Genomic DNA, 8,565 nt, shown 5'->3' with positions numbered 1-8,565 from the left:
CAAAATTCCATCATGATGAAATGTTTGATGGGGTTGGGAGGTCAATAAATGTATTGTTGATTCTTATTAGTGGGTGTGTTTTTCGGATGTTGGTCATTGGTGTTCTTATAGTTGAATGACAATGATGATTTTTCATGTCATTGGTCACGGCTGGAATCCATGTGAGAATGATGATGACGTATTTATTTTAAGTGCTATTTTTGTGATCAGTTTTGTGAGGGTTTCTTCAAAACCTTCGCCTATTTATGGGGGCTTTGGGTTGATTGTGAGTGGTGGTATTGGGTGTGGGATCGTGTTGAACTTTGGTGGTTCATTTTTAGGTTTGATAGTGTTTTTGGCTTATTCAGGGGGGATATTAGCTGTGTTTGGCTATACGACGGCTCTGGCCACTGAGCAGTATCCTGAGGTTTGGGTTTCTAATAAGACTGTCTTGGGGGCGTTTCTTTCAGGGTTGATAATAGAATTTTTGATGCTATTTTATATTTTAAAGGATGAGGAGGTGGAAGTTGTGATTCAGTTCAATGGGTTGGGAGACTGAGTTATTTATGATACTGGTGACTCTGGCTTTTTTAGTGAGGAGGCTATAGGGACTAAGGCATTATACAGTTATGGTACCTGGTTGGTGATTGTTACTCGTTGGTCGTTGCTTATTGGTGTTGTGTTTATTATGGAGATTACTTGTCATAATTAAATAAAAGCATGGTAAGGGTGAGAGTAATGAGGAACGATAGGAAGTATAGTTTGATAAGGCCTTTTTGACTTGAGATTGGTGTGGGGAACTTTAGTTGAGTAATGGATGTGGGTTTTGGTAAAATGTTTTCTAGTCAGATTAAGTCCAAAAGAGAGGATGCTGACTTTTGGCTTAGGTTTAGGTAAGGAGGAAGACAGTACATGATGGTGGAGAAATATCCTGAGAGACTAGAGAATTTAAGGGTATTTGAGGGGTAGATGAATTTTAAGTTTTGTGTGTTAAGGTTGATTCTGAGTGCCAATACGAAGCCTAGGATGGTTACTGCAAGGGCAGTTAGTTCTAGATTTAAGGGTATGGATATTAGGGGGACTGTTGTTGGAGATAATGAACCCGGCAAAGACATTTCCAATTAGTAGGCGTTTGATGGAGTTAATTAAGAGGGGGTCGTTTTCATCGATGGGGGTTCGGGGAGAGAAGCGGGGTTGTCCTAACAGAGCGAAGAAGATGATGCGGGTGCTATAGACAGCTGTGAGGGAGGTGGCAATTAGAGTTATTAACAGGGCTCAGGTGCTGGTGTAAGACGTGTTAGCGGCTTCGATGATCAAGTCTTTAGGATAGAAGCCGGTGAGGAAAGGCATTCCTGTTAATGCCAGACACCCGATAATGAGGGCTGTTGTGGTGAAGAGTAAAGCCTTGAATAGGCCTCCTATGTTTCGAATATCTGGTTCGTCGTTCAGCCTGTGACTAATGGATCCGGAGCATATGAATAGCATGGCCTTAAAAAAAGCATGTGTGCAGATGTGCAAGAATGCTGGATAGGGTTTGTTGATGCCGATCGTGACCGGTATTCGGCCTAATTGGCCTGAAGTGGAGAAAGTGATAATTTTTTTAATGTCATTTTGGGTGAGAGTGCATATAGCTGTGAATAGGGTGGTGAGGGCTCCTAAGCACAGCGCTATTGCTGGAATAAGTTTGCTGTTTTCTGTTAAAGGGTAAAATCGAATAAGTAGGAAGGCTCCTGCCACAACTATTGGCTTGAGTGGAGCAGGGGTGATACAGGGGTGGGGCCCTCTATTGCTGAGGGGAGTCAAGGGTGGAGTCCAAATTGGGCTGATTTTCCGGCTGCGGCTAGGACGAGTCCTATAAGGGGGAGGTTCGAGGGATTTAGGTCGAGTATAAAAATTTGTTGCAGGTCTCCTGTGTTTGAGTTAAACAGGAATCATGCTATTGATATAATGAACCCGATATCTCCAATGAGGTTGGAATCTTGCTATTGATACAATGAACCCGATATCCCCAATGCGGTTATGTAAGTGCTTGGAGAGCAGCTGTGTTTGCACCTGCTCCTCCATACCATCACCCAAGGAGTAGGAAGTATACCACTCCAACCCCCTCCCATCCAATGAAAAGCTGGAAGAGGTTATTGACAGTAACAAGGATTAGCATGGTGATAAGGAAGAGGAGTAGGTACTTGGAGAACCGATTAACGTAAGGGTCTAAGTGTATATTGAGAGCTCCATAATGGACCACGTAACAGATAATGCTACTGGTACGAATATTATTGAGAAGTAATCTATTTTGAAGCTAAGTGTTAATTTAAGGGTTTGGACAGTGATTCAACGTCAGTTTGAAATAATTATTTCCTGGCCTGTGTGGAGGAATATTATTGTTGGAACTAGGCTGGTAATAAAAGCACATGAGACAGTATTTTTTTACATATGATGGATATTTGTCACTTTTGTAGAAATCTGTGTTCGTTATTATAATTGGGTTAATTAGTATTAGTGTGTGACCAGAGCAAAAGAGGAAAGTAGGTTCATTACTTGGAATTGCACTAATTTTTTGGCTCCTAAGACCAATGGATAACTACTATCCTTTAAAAGCCTGAAAAAGCCATACTGTTAGGCATGGGGGCATGAAATAGCAGTTCTTGCAGTACTTTCTCGGTAAATAAGAAGTCTCAGTCTTCTGTTACTAGATTCACAATCTAGTGTTTTTTTTAAACTATATTTACGATACAGGACGCCCAGGATGATTTTGGGATTTAGTGACAGGAGTAGGAGGGGTAGAATGTGGAGGGCTACAAGGGCGTTTTCTCGTGTGAAGGAGGGTATAATATTATTAATATGGTCTGTGTATTTACTGTGTTTTGTCATAATTAGTATGTATATAGAATATGGGACTGTAATTACAATGTTAGTTCCTATTAAGATAATGGTAAAATTTGATCATGAGAAGGTTGATATAACTACGAACAGTTCTCCGATTAGATTAATAGCTGGAGGTAGGGCTAAGTTTGTCCGGCTTGCCAGTAGTCATAAGTGGCTATTAGTGGCAGGAGGGTTTGTAGGCCTCAAGTGCTATGTGGCTGACGGAAGAATATGCGGTAAGTGATTTTAGGTCTGTTTGACGTAGACAGATTGAACTGGTTATGATTATCCCTCATAAGGAGAGCATAAGGAAAGGGTATGCTACGAATTCTATCTGGGGATTAAGTATTGTTGTAGTTCATAGCATGCTGTAGCCCCCGAGTTTTAGTAATACGGCTGCAAGGACTATAGAGCCTCCGATGGGAGCTTCTACGTGTGCTTTGGTAGTCAAAGGTGGAGGCCATGGAGGGGTATTTTTACCATAAAGGCTATTGTGCAGACTAGACATATAAAAACATTGGATCAGGAGTTGGGTAATGCTTGGGTTCAATATTGAAGTACGAGGAAATTCAGAGATCCCGTGGGGCTTTGGATATATACTGATGCCACTAGGCGCGGGAGTGATCCGACTAGTGTGTAAAACAGAAAATAGAGCCCTGCATTGAGGCGTTCTGTTTGGTTACCTCATCGAGTGATGATGATGAGTGTAGGAATTAGTGTGGCCTCGAATATGATGAAGAATAGAATTAGTTCTGTGGCGGTAAATGTTATGATTAAAAATATTTGTAATGTGATTAGTATAGTGATGCATAGTTTTTTTCGGGTCAGTGATTCTTTGAGCGGGTGAGATTGACTGGCTATTAATATCAGAGGTAGGAGTATATTGTCAAGATCAGTAGCAGTGCAGATAGGGAGTCGGAAAAAAATATTAATGAGAAATTAAGGCTATTGTCATTAAACTGGTTAAGAAGAAGCAGGCTTGAGAGGCTAATTAGCAGGCTACGGGTTGTAGCGTTAATTCAGATTATACTGTTTTTTGATAATCAAGTCAGTGGTATTAGTATAATCGTAGGGATAATAAATTTTAGCATTGGAGGAGGTTAAGGTTTTGTACGTAGTCAGAGCCATATGCATTTGATACTATTACTAACAAGGATAATCTGAGTGCAGCTTTACAGGCTGTGAACACCGGGAGGATGATAGGATGATGGGTATCATGCTGGCTAAGGTGAAGTGTGAGTTTAGGATGATTAGGGTCACCAGGATGTATAGTGATAATATTATGCCTTCTAGACATAATAGTGAGGACATTAAGTGGGATCGATATGTTAGCAGCCCTACAAGTGATACTGTGAAAGCTATAATAATATTTATGTACACTAAAGACACTTGGTAATTATGAGTTTAGTCATAATCTAATGAGTCGAAATTATTTGTTTTGTTTTAAACTAAATACCATATTCAGTCCACTCCGGTCCTTTTTGAGTTCGCTCATAGGCCAGGCTAATTGCCAATAATAACATTAAAAGTAAAACCATGGTGAGTATTGTTTTTAGATTACTTGTTTGAGTTGCTCAGGGGAGGGGCAGTCGGAGGGCAATTTCTAGGCGGAAAAGGAGGAATGTGATTGCTACTAGGAAAAAGTTTATGGAAAAAGACAGGCGGGCGGATCCTATAAGGTCAAATCCGCCTTCATAAGGGCCTGTTTTCTCTGCGTACGTGTTTAGCTGGGGGAGTCAGAAGGTGATGAGTACAAGCAATGAGGTCAGTGCAGTATTTGTTAATAGTGTCAGTATTAAGTTTATTATTCTTTTTCGGGGGGGTTCCGAAACTAACTGATTAGAAGTCAGTTGCGTTAATTAATACTAAAAGAATTATGAGCCTCATCAATAGATAGATATGTAAAGGAATAGTCATACAACATCTACAGAATGTCAGAATCAGGCAGCGGCTTCAAAGCCAAAGTGGTGGTTGGATGCGAAGTGGAATTTTAATTGGTGTAGAAAACAGACAATAAGGAAGGTGCACCCAATGATTATGTGCAGTCCGTGGAACCCTGTGGCCATGAAGAAAGTTGATCCATATACTCCATCTGAGATCGTAAATGGAGCTGCATAATACTCCAAGGCTTGTAGGAGTGTAAAATATATGCCCAGGGCAATTGTAATAAAGAGGACTTGGAGTATGTGCTTGCGATTTCCTTCCATAAGGCTGTGGTGGGCCCAGGTGATAGACACCCAGAGGCTAATAGCACGGAAGTGCTGAGGAACAGCACTTCTAGAGGATTTAGAGGGCGAATGCCTGTTGGCACCCAGCACCCGCCTAATTCAGGAGTAAGGGTGAGACTTGAGTGATAGAAGGCTCAAAAGAAGCTGGTAAAAAAAGAGGACTTCTGAGATGATAAAGAAGATTATCCCATATCCAAGCCCTTTTTGGACGATTGGTGTGTGATGGCCTTGGGAGGTGCTCTCTCGAATAACATCTCACCACCACTGATATATTGTTAGAGTATTAGTTAGTAGGCCTAATATTAGTAGTATTATTGAGTTGAAGTGGAATCACATGATTAGGCCTGATGTTATGAGGAGGGCTGAAAGGGCTCCTGTAAGAGGTCAAGGACTGGGGTTTACTATGTGATATGCGTGGGTCTGGTGGGTCATTATGTGTTGTCAGGCAGATGTAGGCTTAGTAGGAGGGTAAACACATAGGCTGGAATTATAGCAATGGCAAATTCGAGGATAGTGAGTAGGGTGAGAATGATGAATGCAATAAAAGCTGTGGCAGTGTTGAAGCTTATTAGTGCTAAAGCTGTCCCTCCGATTAGATGTATTAATACATGTCCTGCCGTAATATTGGCTGTTAATCGCATAGCTAGTGCTACCGGCTAGATAAACAGGCTGATAGTTGGATAATCACTAGTATGGCAGTAAGGGAGGTGGGTGTGCCTTGTGGTAAGAAGTGAGCTAAAGATACTTTTGTTTTGTTTCAAAAACCTGTAATCACGGTGCCGGCTCATAGGGGAATGGCTATTCCACATTTATTGAGAGCTGTGAGGTGGGTGTAAACGGGTGAGGTAGTAGTCCCAGAAGGTTGGTTGACCCAATAAATAAAATGAATATATTAGTATTAGTGATCAAGTCTGTCCCTTGTGATTGTGGGTGCTTATTATTTTGATGTAAGTTGGACTAGTCATTGTTGAAGGGAAATTATGCGATTATTAATTAGTCATTTTGATGTTGGAAATAAAATACTTGGAAACATAATAATTAAAATAACTACAGGGAGACCTATTATTGTTGGGCTATGAAAGAGGCAAATAGATTTTCGTCATTCTGTTTCTCAAGGGGTGGACTGTTTTTTCACTTTGGTGCCTGTTGACTCTGGGTTGGGGTAGTAAGTGTACTTTGAGACTTTTAGTTGAAATATAATAAACAGTGTTAGAAACATAGATGAAATGGTAGTGAATCATGTTGATGTATCTAATTGTGGCATGCCATTAAGGAGAGTCTTAGCTCTCGGTCTTTAACTTAAAAGGTTAACGCTACCTAGCTTCTTAATGAGCTTACAATATTGATGCGGATCATTTTTCAAAGTATTTTAGGGATACTAATTCAAGGACAATTGGCATGAAGCTACGGTGTGACCCACAAATCTCTGAACACTGTCCGTAATGCAAACCTGCTCGTGCTGATATTAGGGTTGGTTGACCTAGGCGCCCTGGGATTGCATCCATTTTCAGGCCTAGGGAAGGTACGGTTCCTGAGTGTAATACCTCTTCGGAGGAGATTATTATTCGGATTGTTATTTCTATGGGCAACACTACTCGGTTATCTACTTCTAGCAGTCGTAGCTCCCCTGGTTTTAAGTCTGATGTTGGGATTATATAGGAGTCAAAATTTAAGTCTTCATAGTCAGTGTACTTATAACTTCAGAATCACTGGTGGCCTATAGTTTTCACAGTAAGAGACGGGTTGTTGATTTCATCTATCACGTAGAGGATTCGCAACGATGGCAGGGCAATTAAACTCAAGATAATGGCCGGTAAGATGGTTCAGATGCTTTCTACTTCTTGTGCGTCTATTGTGCTGGTGTGTGTTAGCTTAGCTGTTAGCGTTAGTGAAATGATATAAAGAACCAGAGAGCTAACGAAGAAGACAGTTATTAGTGTGTGATCGTGAAAGTGTAGTAATTCTTCCATGATGGGTGATGTTGCGTCTTGAAACCCTAGTTGGAAAGGACATGCCATAGAGATATACAGGATTTCCACCTGTGACTTAACTTTGACAAAGTTACATAAAATTTTACTAATACCTCGTTTATGGAGAAAGACATAGTGGTTACGGTGTCCCCCTACGGACAAGGACCTTGGGGACCTCCCCCACCAGGGTGAAGAGAGCTTCCCGGCAGTGGCTGGGGGGCAGATCCTCAGGACGATGGCAGAGACGGACAGCCCAGCACATCCAAGAGGAAGACAGCCCGAGACCTAGGACGTACGGGGGCACCCGGGGGGCCGAGCAGGGGTAGCTGTTTAGGCCAGTCCCTGCCTCTGCTGCACCGGGCGCCCTCCAACTACCCTCCTCTCTCCTCTGCCTCCAACCCTCACTGCCCACCCTAAGAGGGGCGTGTGCATCTCTTCCTGGGGCCAGCAACAGGGAAGAGTTACAGGAAGAGTGACCAGGTCGAGCTCTTCAGGCTGAGAGGGGGAGGGGAGACGACCACATAGCTTGGAGCAGGCTTGATTGGGATTGTGTGTTTCCTGGGGCGGAGGGTAGGGGCGTGAAATTGGAGCTCACCTTTAAAGGATCTTAGGGTGGAAATACATCATCTTTCAATTAAAATTTTACTGAATTTTCACTTGAATTTCCCCATCTGCTACCTTAATTATGCCTAACCCCGAACCTAGCTCTAAGCCATCTGTGTTCTTATCTCATTAGATTGGGGTTATTTGTGTTTGTCTGACTCCAGCAGGCAGCAGTGAGTCCTTCGCAGGGAAGAGCCGGGTCTAGGACATTCTGGATCTTTCGAAGCCAACAGAGGCCTGTCACACCACAGGGTCTCAGAAAGGGTCTATCGAGCAGATGCTTCATCAGTGGTGATATGAGGGGTGGACTGAAGCTTCTCTGTTAACTGGCCTTGAATCAGAAGTAGCAGAACCGAGACCTGGGGCTCCGGGTGGAGGCCTTGCTCGGTGGGCCCTGAGAATGGCCGGGCTAGGGCTGGGTGGCCACGCGCTGCAGTGAGAAGCAGGGCTCCTTACGTGTGCGCAGATATGGCGCGCACACACGCTGCTACGGCCAGAGCCTGGGCACCGACGGAAATCAGCCTTGACAGCCCTTCACATCGTGCCTGGCACACAGTAGGCGCTCAGTAGATGCTCCCAGCGTGAGTGTTAGTGTGGGAAACCCTGTAACAGGGCTCACTCAACAGAAGAGAGGAGCTCTAAATCCAACCTGGGAACCACTGGTCTCGCTAAGCCCGACACATCTTACCGGGGCACAGGACAGAGCGGGCGCCCCGTTTCCTGCCCAGCGGGAGCTGCGGCCCGATGGGAGCCTGTTCGCTGGGGGTCCCCTAAGGGGCAGACTCGCTAAAGAAAGCAGGTCACATTTCCATGTAAAACTCATAAGCTTATGTGGCACAACCAGAGAAAACAGGTGTTTTAACTGTACGAAACCAGGCATCGTGGCCAAAGGAGCCGCCCAAGGCACAGGCTCACAGGTCATC

The 8,565-nt window shown here is 43.4% G+C and overlaps 1 pseudogene; it reads right to left on the bottom strand.

Moving 5' to 3' along the window:
• Nucleotides 1-6,421: 6,421 nt before the first annotated feature.
• On the bottom strand, nt 6,422-7,087 carry LOC129392803 (cytochrome c oxidase subunit 2-like; annotated as a pseudogene).
• Between the last annotated feature and the right edge of the window lie 1,478 nt (nt 7,088-8,565).

This window comes from Physeter macrocephalus, chromosome 2 (assembly GCF_002837175.3).
Source record: "Physeter macrocephalus isolate SW-GA chromosome 2, ASM283717v5, whole genome shotgun sequence".
NCBI classification, from domain to species: domain Eukaryota; kingdom Metazoa; phylum Chordata; class Mammalia; order Artiodactyla; family Physeteridae; genus Physeter; species Physeter macrocephalus.
The sequence above is the reverse complement of the archived record's forward strand: the minus strand, read 5'-3'. Positions and strand labels throughout refer to the sequence as shown.